The following is a 15,372-nucleotide window of genomic DNA, read 5'->3' on the forward strand; positions in this document are numbered from 1 at the left end:
TCGTGGGGTCGCGGAGAGTCGGACACGACTGAGCGACTGAACTGAACTGAACTGAACTGAACTGAACAACTGCAAGCAACTAACTCTGCTCGCAACTTCCCAGCACTGCTGCGCTGAGCCTTGAACTCTCCCAGGGGCACCCATCCCACCTTCTCTATCCATCCCTTATATTGGTAGCACCCGCTTCTCAATCTCTTTTAATGCAAAAAACCATTTCACCTTGGGTGAGAAAATCAGAAACAAACCTTGTCCGCAGAGGCCATCTCTGGTACCCAGACAATCCATTGGGGACAGCTGGGGGCTTTTAAAGGCACATTCATCACCTCACTTATTTCTCAACCTTTTGGTTTTCTACCCCCACAGTCTGTATACTCTCTTGTACACATCAAGTAGTAATGTTCTATCTCAGGTGGCATAGTGGTAAAGAATCTGCCTGCCAATGCAAGAGACGAAAAAGACATGGGTTCAATCCCGTGGTCGGGAATATCCTCCAATTCCCCCTGAAGGAGGAAATGGTTACCCACTCCAGTATTCTTGCCTGGAAAATTCCATGGACAGAGGAGCCTGGCTGGCAAAGAGTCGGACAAAACTGAGCACACAATGCATGTCAACTATTTGGTTTCATCTTTTACAGTCTCTGTCAATATCCGTCCACCAGACTTCCCTGCTAGTCCAGTGGTTAAGAATCCTTGCTTCTATTGCAAAGGACATGGGGTTAGATGCCTGGTCAGGGAAGTATGACCCTGAATCTGCGCAGACAGTGGGTGGGACCTCAGAGACTCCGTACCTGGCTGGGATGCAGGTACTGAATATGATTGTGACAGAAAAGACTTTTTATATAGAGACTAACGTGGATTAAGGGCTTCCCCCACAGCTCAGTGGTAAAGAATCTGCCTGCCAATGAAGGCGACGTGGGTTTGATCCCTGGGTTGGGAAGCCCGTGGAGGAGAAAATGGCAACCCACTCCAGTGTCCTTTGCCGGGAGAATCCCATAGGCAGGCACAGTCCATGCGGTCACAAAGAATCAGACACAACTGAGTGACTGAGCACCAGCTTGGATTAAAGCACATTCCCACCAGTTAGCATCCTTTCATGGATTTATGGAAAGCTGGAAAAGTGATAGACTGAGGGGGATTCAGAACACATGCAGTTTCTTCAGGTACCTGATGAGAAAGGTCAGGAGGGAGGTCTTGCCAATCCTACAAATTACAGAGCCTTGGGTTGTGAGCTAGGACTCCTCCCCTAATAGCTAGTATTGCATGGATGCCTACTGCACCAAGCCAGGAAATAGAAGGTGGGATGGAAAACAGATGTGGCAGTTTTAGCTTAAAGAAGCTTGCAGACAGAAGGACTTTGCTTGTAGTCTGGTGGCTTAGACTCCAGGCTCCCAATTCAGGGGGCATGGGTTCAATCCCTGGTCAGGGAACTAGATCTCACTTGCTGCAACTAAGAACCTGCACTCTGCAATGAGGTAAAAAATCCTATGTGCTGCAGCTAAGATCCTGTGTAGCCAAATAAATAAATAAATTTTTTAGAAGAAGCTTATAGATGGCAAGTAAATTTTACAGATATAACTGTTTTTTAAAAAAGACTGTGTTTAAAGTGCTGAAGGAGCCCAAAAGAGACTCATTCATTCTAGAAGCATGGTTTGGCAGATTGCACTCATCTCACACGCTAGTAAAGTCATGCTCAAAATTCTCCAAGCCAGGCTTCAGCAGTATGTAAACCGTGAACTCCCAGATGTTCAAGCAGGTTTTAGAAAAGGCAGAGGCACCAGAGATCAAATTGCCAACATCCGCTGGATCATGGAGAAAGCAAGAGAGTTCCAGAAAAACATCTATTTCTGCTTCATTGACTATGCCAAAGCCGTTGACTGTGTGGATCACAATAAACTGTGGAACATTCTGAAAGAGATGGGAATCCCAGACCACCTGACCTGCCTCTTGAGAAACCTGTATGCAGGTCAGGAAGCAACAGTTAGAACTGGACATGGAACAACAGACTGGTTCCAAATAGGAAAAGGTGTACGTCAAGGTTGTATATTGTCACCTTGCTTATTTAACTTATATGCAGAGTACATCATGAGGAACACTGGGCTGGAAGAAGCACAAGCTGGAATCAAGATTGCTGGGAGAAATATCAATAACCTCAGATATGCAGATGACACTACCCTTATGGCAGAAAGTGAAGAGGAACTCAAAAGCCTCTTGATGAAAGTGAAAGAGGAGAGTGAAAAGGTTGGCTTGAAGCTCAACATTCAGAAAACAAAGATCATGGCATCTGGTCCCATCACTTCATGGGAAATAGATGGAAAGACAGTGGAAACAGTGTCACACTTTATATTTTTCGGCTCCAAAACCACTGCGGATGCTGATTGCAGCCATGAAATTAAAAGACGCTTGCTCCTTGGAAGGAAAGTTATGACCAACCTTGATAGTATATTAAAAAGCAGAGACATTACTTTGCCAACCAAGGTCCGTCTAGTCAAGGCAATGTATTTTCCCGTGGTCATGTATGGATGTGAGAGTTGGACTGTGAAGAAAGCTGATCGCCGAAGAATCGATGCTTTTGAACTGTGGTGTTGGAGAAGACTCTTAAGAGTTCCTTATACTGCAAGGAGATCCAACCAGTCCATTCTAAAGGAGATCAATCCTGGATGTTCATTGCAGGGACTGATGCTAAAGCTGAAACTGCAATACTTTGGCCACCTCATGCGACGAGTTGACTCACTGGAAAAGACTCTGATGCTGGGAAAGGTTGGGGGTGGGAGGAGAAGGGGACGACCGAGAATGAGATGGCTGGATGGCATCACCGACTCTCTGGACATGAGTTTGAGTGTACTCCGGGAGTTGGTGATGGACAGGGAGGCCTGGCGTGCTGTGATTCATGGGGTCGCGGAGAGTCGGACACGACTGAGCGACTGAACTGAACTGAACTGAACAGCAATGGTCCCAACTGTACGGTAGACTACTGGTCTACCATACAGGATGAACGAAAGAGTTGTGCTTCATGATACTCATGCTGTTGTGTGTTCCCCTCCATGTTGACTCTAACTTGGCTTTGTGACTTGCACTGACCAGTAGGACAATGACACACGTGACACAAGCAAAGGCTTGATAATCCTTGAACCTTAGGGCAGCTCTCTGGGAACACTGCCCTGCAACCACCATGGAAGAAAGCAAATCTAGCTCATGGAGGATGAGAGGTCATGTGGAGGAAACCAAGGACCCTAGCCATTCGTCACCACCTACTGCCAGGCAGGTTAGTTGAGGCGAACTTGGACACACCAATCAATTGACCTTATAGTTTAACTGCAGCCACATGAGTGGGCCCTGATGATCCCAGCAGAGGAGCCTCTCAGCTGAACTGCAAAATTGAGAGAAATAATAAATTAATATTGTTTTGAGACTCAAAGATTTGGGGTGATTTGTTATGCTAGGAAAGACAGTAAGCAGAAGATGCAATGAGGTGGTCCTTAACAGAAATACAAAACATGTGGCATTGGCTTTGGACGGCCTGGCAAATGGAGCATGGCAAGGTGGCAAGCAGGCTGTTGGTACAGGCTGGAGGCTTCAAGGAAACCTTAGCAGAGGCTGGAAAGATAGCCACCTGTGTCCTATGGCAGTGAAACGATGACAGTAATGAAAGCAGTCATGTACAACTGTCACCTGCGGAAACTTGAAACACAGAAAACATACTTCATGAACTTGCGAATCTGGCTCAGGGATTTCCAGGCAGGATGTTAAAGGTGTAAATTGCCTTTTTTTTAGCAAGGGAAGGAGGAATTGTTTAGTTTGCAGCAGAATTTAGAAGAAGGAAGTTTGAGAATGTAATGAGTTCCAAACCTAAATGTTTCATACTTCCAGTCTCTTTATCCCACGAAAGAATCTCAAATAAGACATGGTTTCAGAGTAAAGATAAATTAAGTTTGAGGTGGTGACTCTTTCTTAAAATCTCAGAAAACTTAAGGTGATGTCTAGTAGACATCTCACTCAGAAAAAAGGGGGCTTTTATGAATCTCAAGGTCATTGTCCCACAGAACTCAGCAACACACTGCCCAAGGCAGAGGGAAGACCACCTCCAAAACAACTGTGGGAATGGCTTTTGGCTAATCAGGTAGACTATTTTCCTGTATCTAAAAAGCTAACAAAGTTTTAAGGAAGTTGCAGGGTAGAGAGTTCAGAATGAAAAAGGCCTCGGGTTCCAAACTTTCTAAAGGGCACAAAGCTTGAGAAAGCTCCTTGGTCACAGACAGACCAGTGCTTACCAACACAGAAATGCATCTCAGAAGGTGGAGCCAAGAGCCCAGAGAGCAAAGCTAAGAGCTGGAGAGAACAGTCAATAGAGCAATCCCTGCCATCAAGCTAATGGGGCCCTGAGAACTGAGGCAGTGGGCCCTGCTTCCTGTGGAATCGGAATCACAGAGTCACTCTGGATGAGTGATTTGGACATGGTGTTTACTGAGGTTGTTCCAGCTCCATCCCTAAGACACTGTTGTGTCTTAGGTGTATAGAGAAAAGAGGATGGTTTGTCTTTTCATTTCACTAGTCCGTGGATTAAGAGGAGCTGTCTGAGGAACCCCACCTGAGGAGCCTTACACACACCTGGACCAGATTCAGATCATGACACTTTGGGCCTGAGGTCGTGATAGATGAGACTCAAGGGCTCTGGGAGGGGCGAGGGTATTTTGCACATATTGACCCATTTGTAATAGAAGAACCAGAGTAGGTTGTTAGAGTGATGACCAGAGCCTCCCACTGTCTTGTACACATACCATGTGCATCTCCACCTCCAGGGGATTCTGAACTTGGCCTGGTGATTTGCTTTGGGACAAAAGTATATAGGCCACTACTAGAGGCTGGCCAAGTGCTTGCATGTGAACACTGCCATAAAAAGAAAACTGGTCCAGACCCCTGGAGGAGGTGAGGCACGTGAAGGGGAACCAAGATGCCCAGATGGTCGCCAACGCCTGCTGGGGGGCTTGGCCCATCAGGCTTGTGTACCCTGTGCTTAATGAAGGATTTCAGGTCAAATCAGCAGAGGAACCACTCACTAGGCCACGCCACAGAGTCACGGGAAATTATAAATAATTTTTACAGTAGAAAGTTTTGGGATGATGTTGTGAGGCAGCAATAGATACACAGGAAGGTGAAAAAGCCCTTCTGGGAGGAGCTGGTATTGAAGGTCAGAGGGCGAGCACGTGGAGAGCCTGGGCGAGGCTCCTGCCAGCACTGCGTAGGTGACAGGAGAGTCAGTAAAGTTGTGGAGGGAGGCAAGGGAAAGGGCAGCACAGGCCACGTCACGCTTAACCCACCACAGTCTGCAGGAACTACCCCAAGAGGAAGCAAAGGAGCCCATTTTAGAAAACAGCACCTTTAAGTGATTCATTACTCAGTGGAGGTCTTGGCTTAGCCGTGGGGTCTTACAGGTTCAGAGTTTTCATGCCGCTGCTGCCCAAACACATACTGTGGGAGAGACTGTCAGGGTGGTCGTGGGCAGAGCACAAACGCGCAGTCACTTCTCAGCCAAGCATTAACAGGAAATAAACAAACACCCCAACTGCACCATCTGGGCAGAGCAGAAATTTCGGCAGACTCTCAGTCCCCAGATTCAGGTTTACTGTATACAACATGCTATTGTTGCCAAGCTATGCATCCATGAACACTGCCAATCATGTCTCGGGGAGTCATGTCTTCATCCGTAAAATGAGCAGATGTCCTCCAACTCTGAAGGTCTAAGGTTCTAGGATGAGGGTTGTTGTTGTTTGTTTGTTCGTTTCTAATTTTTATTGGAGTATAACTGCTTTACAATGTTGTGTTTAGGATGAAATTTTAATGCATAAATAAATACGTAAGTGCCTCTCACATAATAAGCAGTCAAGTCTGTGTTGATCTGAGTGGGCATTAGCAATCCAATGGACTATGATAACACTGAAATGCTATTATCTATAAATTGCTGCATTCCTCTTGGAAAGCAATATGGGAGTAAGAGTTAAGAGTCATAAAACTGTTTGACCTTTGACTGTAATCCCATTCTTAGGTATTTATCCTGAGGAAATAACTAAACATAAGATAAAAGCTATATGTATCACCTCTAATGTAAAAAAAAATCAGAAATAATCTAAATGTCTAGTGAAAAGGATAAATAAATGATTGCCTGGGGAATATTGTGGCGCCATTATAAGAATTATTAGAAAAGCTGTAGAATTATAGAAAATTTCATAATGATTTCATAATTAGTGAAAAAGGCAATACATATATACACATAATAATATTACTATATGTAAAAATAGGCTATGCATATGGATAAGGCTAGAAAGAAACTTGCAGATAACGAAAATAGTTGTATAAAAGAGCTGAGATAATGGAGATTTTTCTTATTTCTTAAAAGTTGCCCTTCTAATAAAGGTTTTTCTTAACCCCATTATCTCTCTGTGCTCTTCACTCTTGTTCCTCTGGGAGCAGGTGTGGAAAGTCCACTGCACTCGGTCTGAGGGTGGCCCTGAGCCGTCCAGGCCTGACATGGACACAAGCATCTCCTGGCAGCGTCCAGCAAACTCAGCAGAGACCAGGGACTGACCAGGAGTTCCTAAACTGCTGCTGCTAAGTCAGTTCAGTCGTGTCTGACTCTGTGTGACCCCATAGACCAGGCTCCCCCGTCCCTGGGATTCTCCAGGCAAGAACACCAGAGCGGGCTGCCATTTCCTTCTCCAATGTGTGAAAGTGAAAAGTGAAAGTGAAGTCGCTCAGTCGTGTCCCACCCTTAGCAACCCCATGGACTGCAGCCTACCAGGCTCCTCCATCCGTGGGATTTTCTAGGCAAGAGTACTGGAGTGGCTTGCCATTGCCTTCTCCGAGTTCCTAAACTAGGAAAGGATAATTTAGGCCACCTTTACCTCCCCCACCAAAGAGGGTGACTCAGGAAGAGAGTGCCAAGGCAATTCTGAGAAACCCTGACATGCCCCGCCTCATATCCAGGATAGTTCTGGCAGGAGACCTGAAAACAAGGAACGTGCATTGCCTATGACCTGGCCAAGGTGTTTTTGTTGCTGGTCATTAGAGAGGTACTGAGAGAAGAGACATCACCTCATCCCCCATCTGAAGGTAAAATCATCTTCTCCTTTCAAATCAATCAGCATTTTTGAGCATCTACTTTAGAGAAGACACTGAAGAGGATATAAAGGTGACTAAGACAGAGCTGTTGCTGCAGAGCCTGCCCCCCCGCACGGGAGCCCGAGGAAGAGAGACACACAGAAAGGATGATGCTATAAAGCAGAACGCTGCCCCCCCGCACGGGAGCCCGAGGAAGAGAGACAGACGGAAAGCATGATGCTATAAAGCAGAACGCTGAAAAGTCAGGAAACCTGTGCTACCAAAGTCAGGAAGAGGAAGAGGTCATGTCCAGCCAAAAGGATCACTTGTGCTGGGTCTTGAAGGATGGATTTTGTCAGAGGTGATGATTTGAGAAGGCATTTCAGGCTGAGCAATCAGTGGAAGCCAAAAGGCAAAGATGGGGAAGCCCTGGGGCACTTGGTAGCAGTGAGGAGACCGCTTAAGCTGGACCGAGGACACAGAGCAGACTGTGAGAGGTCTGATGAAGGGAGATTGCACCCTGAATGGTCTGCCTGGCTGTGCTTTCGGATAATGCACAGTGACAGGAGTGGAGAGACAGAATCGAATTTGGGAGGGTGGGAAGCAAGCAGCCTGGTTGGGGTTTCAGCAGCTCAGTGGAAAGGAAAAGACAAGGGTGAGGGACCCTACAGGAACAGGACTGGTGGCGCTGGGTGACTGGCCTGTGTTGGGTGGCAGGAAGAGGTTGTGGATAACTCTAGGGCTTATACCCTGGGATACTGAGTCCTGAGGTTGCTGACTATAGGGATCAAAAGGAATGGGCTGGAGCAGGAAGGGAAAACGAAGGGTCTAGCCCGGGATGCATTGAGTTAAATGCAAGTGGCCATGTCCCTAAGTGGGTGGATGTTAGGGGTGAGCTTGATAGAGCAGTCAGGGTTAGATTTGAGAGCCATATCCATGGAAAAGGCTGCAGCAGGAGAGGTAGAAGAGTCTGGGAGGCAGAAATTTGGAGAAGAATGTGTAGGCGTCAGAGGAGAAGAACCAAACAACAGAGAAACTGGCCGACCAGAGGGAACAGAGGAGACACAGGGTCCCCAGGGCTTGGATGATGATGTGAAGGTGCAAGGGATAAGGTAGCTGGGGCTGGCAGCTGGGGGTATCAAAATGAGAGTGTAGGATGGAGCAGAAGCCAGACTATAAGCAGCAGAGAGCACAGTTACAAGGCGGGGACAAACCTGATAACTTTTTAGTTAAGTTAGGGGATAGGGATAAGAGAATTGGAAGGCAGCCTGAACGGTTATCGGGTCAAGGGAAAGTGTGCTGCTGAGAATGTTTGTATTTGAAGATGGTGGATAAAAGGACAATGAGCATCGATGCCCTGGCAAGGAGGGTTCTGGGGCACCACTAAAGTCAGCTCCATCCCAAGAGATCATGCTTGATCCTCCAAGGCAATGCAGTTAAATTTTTTTCTTAAACTTTCCTTCAGGCAAACTTTTTTTAAAAAGATTTTTTATATGGACCACTTTAAAGTCTTTATTGAATTTGTTACAATATTGCTTCTGTTTTATGTTTTAGTTGTTTGGCTGCAAGGCATGTGGGATCTTAGTCTCCTGACCAGGGATTGAACCCACACCCCCTGCATTGGAAGGTGAGGTCTTAACCACTGGATCACCAGGGAAGTCTCCAGGTAAACTTTATTCAGAACCCCAACATATAAGGTCACTGATGCCAGTTCAAGTAGGAAATGGAGAGGGTCCCAGAAGGTTCTCATTGCCCTGGGGCATCAGCTCCAGACAAAACAAAAAGGATGGATGGAGGGCAGATAAGTGGTTTAGTTGCTAAGTTGTGTCCAACTTTTTGTGACCCCATGGACTGTAGCCTGCCAGGCTTCTCTGTCCATGGGATTTTCCAGGCAAGAATACTGGAGGGGGTTGCCATTTCCTTTTCCAGGGGATCTTCCCCACCCAGGGATCGAACCTGGGTCTCCTGCATTGCAGGTGGATTCTTTACCAACTGAGCTACCAAGGAAGCCGTACATATATGGAGGGCAGATGGAGAAGAACAAAGTTAGCAAGGAAAAAGGGAGATGTTTTGCTGAGGGCCCAATGGAGGTGTTGAAAAATGGTGAACTTAAAGAAAGCAGAAAGAATTTGGAAGTCACAGTGAAAAATGAGCTATAGATTGCATTTGAGCTGGGAAACATGGGATTTTCAAACAGCACAGAAGTCCCTGTTGAGTCGGAGAGCATGAATCAGAAGTGCAGCCAGCTGGCACACAGCTTTCCTCCGGCAAGTTTGGCGGCCTCGCACAGAAGCAGCATATGACGGTGATTATCCAGGCTGGGGGCTGACCAAGTGTAACGGAAGGGTAGGATGGGAGGGGCTCTCAGGAGCTTGCAAGGACGTGCTTGAAAGAGACAGCCTTTTCTGAGGTCCCCTAGTTGCCAAGCCAGACAACAGGGCTGTTTCTCGTGTCCACGGATGTTTTCCCTTAGCTTGCTATCAGTGGGAGACAAGCCTGCTTTGAAGGCTAGATCACTAACTTTGAACTGAGATTTTCAGGGAGAAAATATTTTAGTTTGTAAAAAATCATAGTAAACAGAACTTAAAATTTACCATTTCAGCCATTTTAATGTGTTTAGTTCCATGGTGTTAAGCACATTCACATTATTGCGGAACCATCAACACCGGCCCTCTCTGAAGCCTGCCCATCATCCCCAGCGGAAACTACACCCATTAAACACTAACTCTGTTTCTCTCTCCCTCCAGCCCCAGAAACCACTGTACTACTTTCGGTCTCCACATAACTGATGATGCTAAGTATCTCAGGTAAGTGAAACCATACAATATTCCTCTCTATGTCTGGCTTACTTCATTTAGCATGATGTCCTTAAGGTTCATCCAGGTGGTAGCACGTGTCAGGATTTGCTTCCTCTTTAAGCTGAGTAATATTCCATCAAATGTAAACACATGCTGTTTATTCATTAGTGAATGGACTCTGCGTTGTTTCCACCTTTTGACTATTTGAATAATGCTGCTATTAAATATTGGTGTACAAATATATATATGCTTAGTTTCTGTTTTGGGGTATATACCAACAAGTGGAGCTGTCCATAGTGTAGTTATTCAATAATATACATAACTGAATAAAAATAGATGAATGCAACTCGAAACAAAATGCGTGGTGCTAGATCTGTGGGAGCTTGGGACACAGAGACCCAGGCGCCAACATTCCTGCCTGGACAGGGCAGGACATGGCATGATGACACGGCAGCCACTCACTCTGTTTCTGGAACCCTAGGGTGGGATGTTGATCAATCTTTTAGAATTCAAGGCCTGACTCCAGAACGCTTGGCTATTTCAATTCGGGGGAAGAAGGGAGCCATGCCAAGCTTCTGAAATACTGTTCCTGGTTAGGTGAACACACACGCATAGATGTGTGAAGTATGAAGTACACAAACCCCTGTGGTTTGGCCACAGATGATAAAAATCAAGCTGGTCATTGGTTTAAAAAGAAAACAAAAGTCTAGTTTTGGTGAGGCACACTAGACTTCCCTTTCTGGCACTATTTGTACTTTGGAGTCAAGACAGCCTTTTGTTCAAATCTGTGCTCCACTGTCTTAGCTCTGTTGTTGTTCAGTCCCCAAGTCATGTCCAAGTCATGTCCAACTCTTCGCAATCCTGTGGACTGCAGTGGGCTCTCAAGAGTCTTCTCCAGCACCACAGTTCAAAGGCATCAGTTCTTCAGCACTCAGCCTTCTTTACGGTCTGTCACATCCATACATGACTGCTGGAAAAAACCATAGCTTTGACTAGGCAGACCTTTGTCAGCAAAGTGAGGTCTCTGCTTTCTGAGCAGGTCATATTACCTCCCTGATTCTGTTTTCTCGTCTGTGAATTGCATAGCTAAAATAATTAATGAGATGTATATGTATAAGCGCTTCATGTGGAATTTAGCTCACAGGAGACTGTCAGTAAACGTGGGTTTCCTTCTTCCCATCTCGGTGGCTTCCTTCACTGCTACTGCTAAGTCACTTCAGTCGTGTCCGACTCTGTGTGACCCCATAGACGGAAGCCCACCAGGCTCCCCTGTCCCTGGGATTCTCCAGGCAAGAACACTGGAGTGGGGTGCCATTTCCTTCACTGCCCCTCACCATTTAGACTTAGGGAATCTAGAACCCACCGCTGCTCTCTGGCACCTCTTCAGGTAGTTATAAGAAGTGAAAGTTGCTCAGTCATATCTGACTCTGCAACCCCATGGACTATAGTCCATGGAACACTCCAGGACAGAATACTGGAGTGGGTAGCCTTTCCCTTCTTCAGGATCTTCCCAACCCAAGGACCGAACCGGGGTCTCCTGCACTGCAGGTGGATTCCTTACCAACTGAGCTATCAGAGAAGCCCTTCAGGAAGCTAGCTGTAAGCAGCCCAGAAAAGGACAAAAACTCAGCACCTTTGCCTCCTAGTGGTGAAACAAGACTATTACATGGGCAAACAGTAAAGGACCTGTTCATACTTTATCAGAGGTTGGGTCTCATCTAGGAATACATATCTGAGTCATCAGCAAAATATTACTGCACCTAGAGTTTACTGCTTACTATTCATGTTTAATTACTAGCTAGCAGAAAAATTAGAACATCATTAGCTATATCACATTCATTTGGTCTGCAGATTGATGAGAACACTAACTGTATATTTTCCCTCATGTTCATGAGTGCTAAGTTGCTTCAGACATGTCCGACTCTGTGCAACCCTATGGGCTGTAGCCCACCAGGCTCCTCTGTCCATGGGCTTCTCCAGGCAAGAATACTGGAGTAGGTTGCCATGCCCTCCTCCAGGGATCTTCCAGACCCAGGGATTGAACCCGCATCTCTTACATCTCCTGCATTGGCAGGCAAGTTCTTTACCACTGGCGCCACCTGGAAGCCTCATGTTCATCTGAGTATAAATGTGAAGGAGCTGATGACTGAGAAGAGGCTCATGGAGAGCGCAGAGTGGACTTCTTCAACCCAGAGATATCATAACGTCCTAGACAGAAGCACAGACAAGGGCACCAAGGAGACCTGGAAAAGCGTTTAACTCTGGAGGTGATCCACGAAGGAGTCAGTTGACTGAGTCAGGTGGCCCTGCTGTCTTTCAGAAAGGCTGAAAAATGTGAGCTGGAAGTAGACCCAGCCACTGCCACAGGCAGCATTCAGAACAGCTCCCGGCATGTCTGTTCTCAGTCCTGACTGGAGTGGCCCAGCCAGGACTGGGGAGGGTGGAGGAGCCAAGCGGAACTCCCTCTCCTAAGAATGAGACAGACGACACTGGGGGGACCCAGCGACAGCATCAGGAGTAGGTTCCACATAGAAAACATTTGCCATGACAGGTCCTGAGCTGTGTCTTCGGGCAGTGTGTCTCACGTCCTGTTGCCCACAGTATCAGGATAATCACTGGACTTGTCAAAACGCTGATTCCTAGGCCCCACACCAGACCCCACCATTCTGGGAATGGGGACTAAGAACCTATACTTCCAAACTCCTCCTCAAGGTGATTCCTAGTACGCTGAAATTTGAGAATCATAGACCTAAGACTAGTTAACTCCCTTGAAAGGCAGAATGAGGCCAGGAGCTTGGGCAGGACCAAATGGCTATGACTATGAAATAAGCCGGCATACTACCCACTTTTGGCTTCCCAGGTGGCACTAGTGATACAGAACCTGCCTGCCAGTGCAGAAGACATAGAGATGCGGGTTCGTCCTTAGGTTGGGAAGCTCTCCTGGATGAGGGCATGGCAACCCACTCCAGTTTTCATGCCTGGAGAGCCCCATGGACAGAGGAACCTGGCGGGCCACAGTCCATAGGGTCACAAAGAGTCAGACATGACTGAAGTGACTTAGCATACAGACATGCATAGTGTTACAGTTAACTAAAAGCCATCTTTTTTCTGTCTCTTTTCTTCTCTGGATTACAAGACGATAAACCTTACTCAGGACTGAAACCTACGATAACAGAACTGTATGTAACTGCTGAGTAGTTGCTAAGTGTGAAAGGTCAAAACCATCCCCCATAAAGTCCACAAGAGACTGGTTTGGCTGGCAGCTCCAAGCCCAGCCTGGGCTCAGTAGCCAGAGCCTGAGCTGCCTGTTCAAGCAGCTTGTCCAGTGGCCTGATGCAGATGCAAGCAGAGATGAGCAATCCTTTAGCAGCTGCTTAAGCAGCAGGCTGGGAGATGTTAACTGACAGTTAAGCGGGATGGACCACTGGGCTAAGAGGTGTGAAGAGCTCAAACTCTGACCTTTTATGTGGACAACTTTCGTTTGAGCTAGACTGGGAGTCGACACAGAGTGGCAGTTTTCAGCCTCTGCCTGTGTGTGGACGAAGGAGAAATAAGCTTGAAAGTGCCAACTTCCTCTCACAGCCTGTGAGGTGAGGGGGAGCTGTGATAACAGCCTATAAATACCACAGGATGGAAAGACTAGGGGCTGGCCACCCTAGGGTGCAATTGCAGAAACAAGGGGTGCAAAGAAATGCAGTCAGAGAAATATTAGCCTGAAGGTCAAGTTTTCGTACAGTGAACTCAGTGAGACAGCAAAACCATCCTCTCCTGGGGAGAGAGGGCAGTTGGAGGAAATGCTAGCTCCTGAAGCTTAAGAAGAGATTTGGAGGTTCTGTTGGAGAGAGGGAGCCACCCACTGTGGGTGCACAGGGCAATGCTGGTGAACTGGAGAAGCGTTAGTACCACCATCCTGTTGGACGCGGCAGGGAAGAGTTGACAGAAGGTGACGAGAGCATTTTTTCAGAGGGAAACAGTAAGAGGTTCAGTCTCATTGTGATGCTTTCCTTTTCTACCTTGGGCCCTAAGAAGCCTAAGGCTATAAATGCTCTATCACTGAGTTAATCCTGCCACAGATCTTAAAAATGGTTCTGTAAAATGGAGGTAATTAACTAAACAAAAAGTTGCCGGCTTGGAGATAAAACTTGAAACAGTGATGCACTGAAATGAAAAATGCGTATTTCACATATAGTCTTAGGATTATAAGGTCTATAGAGGCTCCTCTTTTTAAGCACAGCATCTGTAATTTGAGTATCTGATGAGAAGTGTGCAGTGGAATGGAGCTTTGGCCCTGTTAGCACCATAGTAAGCCGTAACCTAGGCATGCGTATTTCATATATTGAGCAGATCAGAAAAGTAATTGGACTTTTTTACTGACTCTCTGACCTCCCACATTGTGACAGACTCTGTCCCCCATTTCTTATCCAACAAACAGAGCTTCAGTACTGTTCAGGGGTCTATAGAGGTAATTCTGATTAGTCTCGGTTGGTCTGGCGAGCTGAATTTTGCCAATGATAGGTTTAGGGGGCGGGCAAGTAAGGGCAGCCCCACTGGAGGGCTTCTGCGAATGGTTTTCACACCTTTACTAAGACGTCCTGTTCTTCCACTGCACATCATTATAACTCACCATAAAGTCAGGAGAATAGCAGACTTCCATGATCAGGAGGAAGGGCAAGGTCAAAGCTGAAATGCTGACAATGCCCAAGTGTACAAGCAGGAAGGTCACTTAGGTGAGAGGTGAGAGACAACGGTGTCTTGGCCAGGGTGGTGATTGGAGGTGGGAAGAAGTTGCTAGATTTTGTCTATATTTTGAAGGCAGTGCCCAGAGGATTTAGAGGCTTGAATGGGGAGTGTGAGAGAAAAAGAGGAGGAGTCAAGGAAGATTCAAAGATGTTTAACCTGAGCACCTAGGAGGATTGGGGTTGCCATTCGCTGAGACAGGAGGAACGGCTTTCAAGGGGAGCAGGAGGTCAGCTTCAGAGGGTGAGTTTGAGATGCCACATCCAAGTGGAGATGTGGCATGGGTACTAAGACAGGCAGGGAGTATGGGAGGGAGGTCCAGCCTGGAGGGACGAATGTGAGCTGCCAGCCTTCAGAGAGTATTACAGACATGACACTAAATGCAACCACCATCAGAGTGAGAAAAGAGAAGAGCCCCGAGTACACAGACTGGGAAGGAGCCGTCACAGGGATAAAACCCTTGACACAAATACAGGGGAAAAAGCACAAATGTAACAGGCCAGTAATAACAACAGCCCACTCTAGGCCAGGCTCTGTGCTGTGGTCCGTATGTATATATATATTGTGCAACTTAATCCTCAGTTCAGTTCACTTCAGTCACTCAGTCGTATCCAACTCTTTGTGACCCCATGGACTGCAGCACGCCAGGCTTCCCCTTCCATTACCAACTCCTGGAGTTTACTCAAACTCATGTCCATTGAGCCGGTGATGCCGTCTAACCATCTCATCTTCCTCCTGCCTTCAAT

Source organism: Moschus berezovskii, chromosome 11, assembly GCF_049115385.1.
Source record: "Moschus berezovskii isolate FMDL1 chromosome 11, NW_MosBer_1.0, whole genome shotgun sequence".
NCBI lineage: Eukaryota > Metazoa > Chordata > Mammalia > Artiodactyla > Moschidae > Moschus > Moschus berezovskii.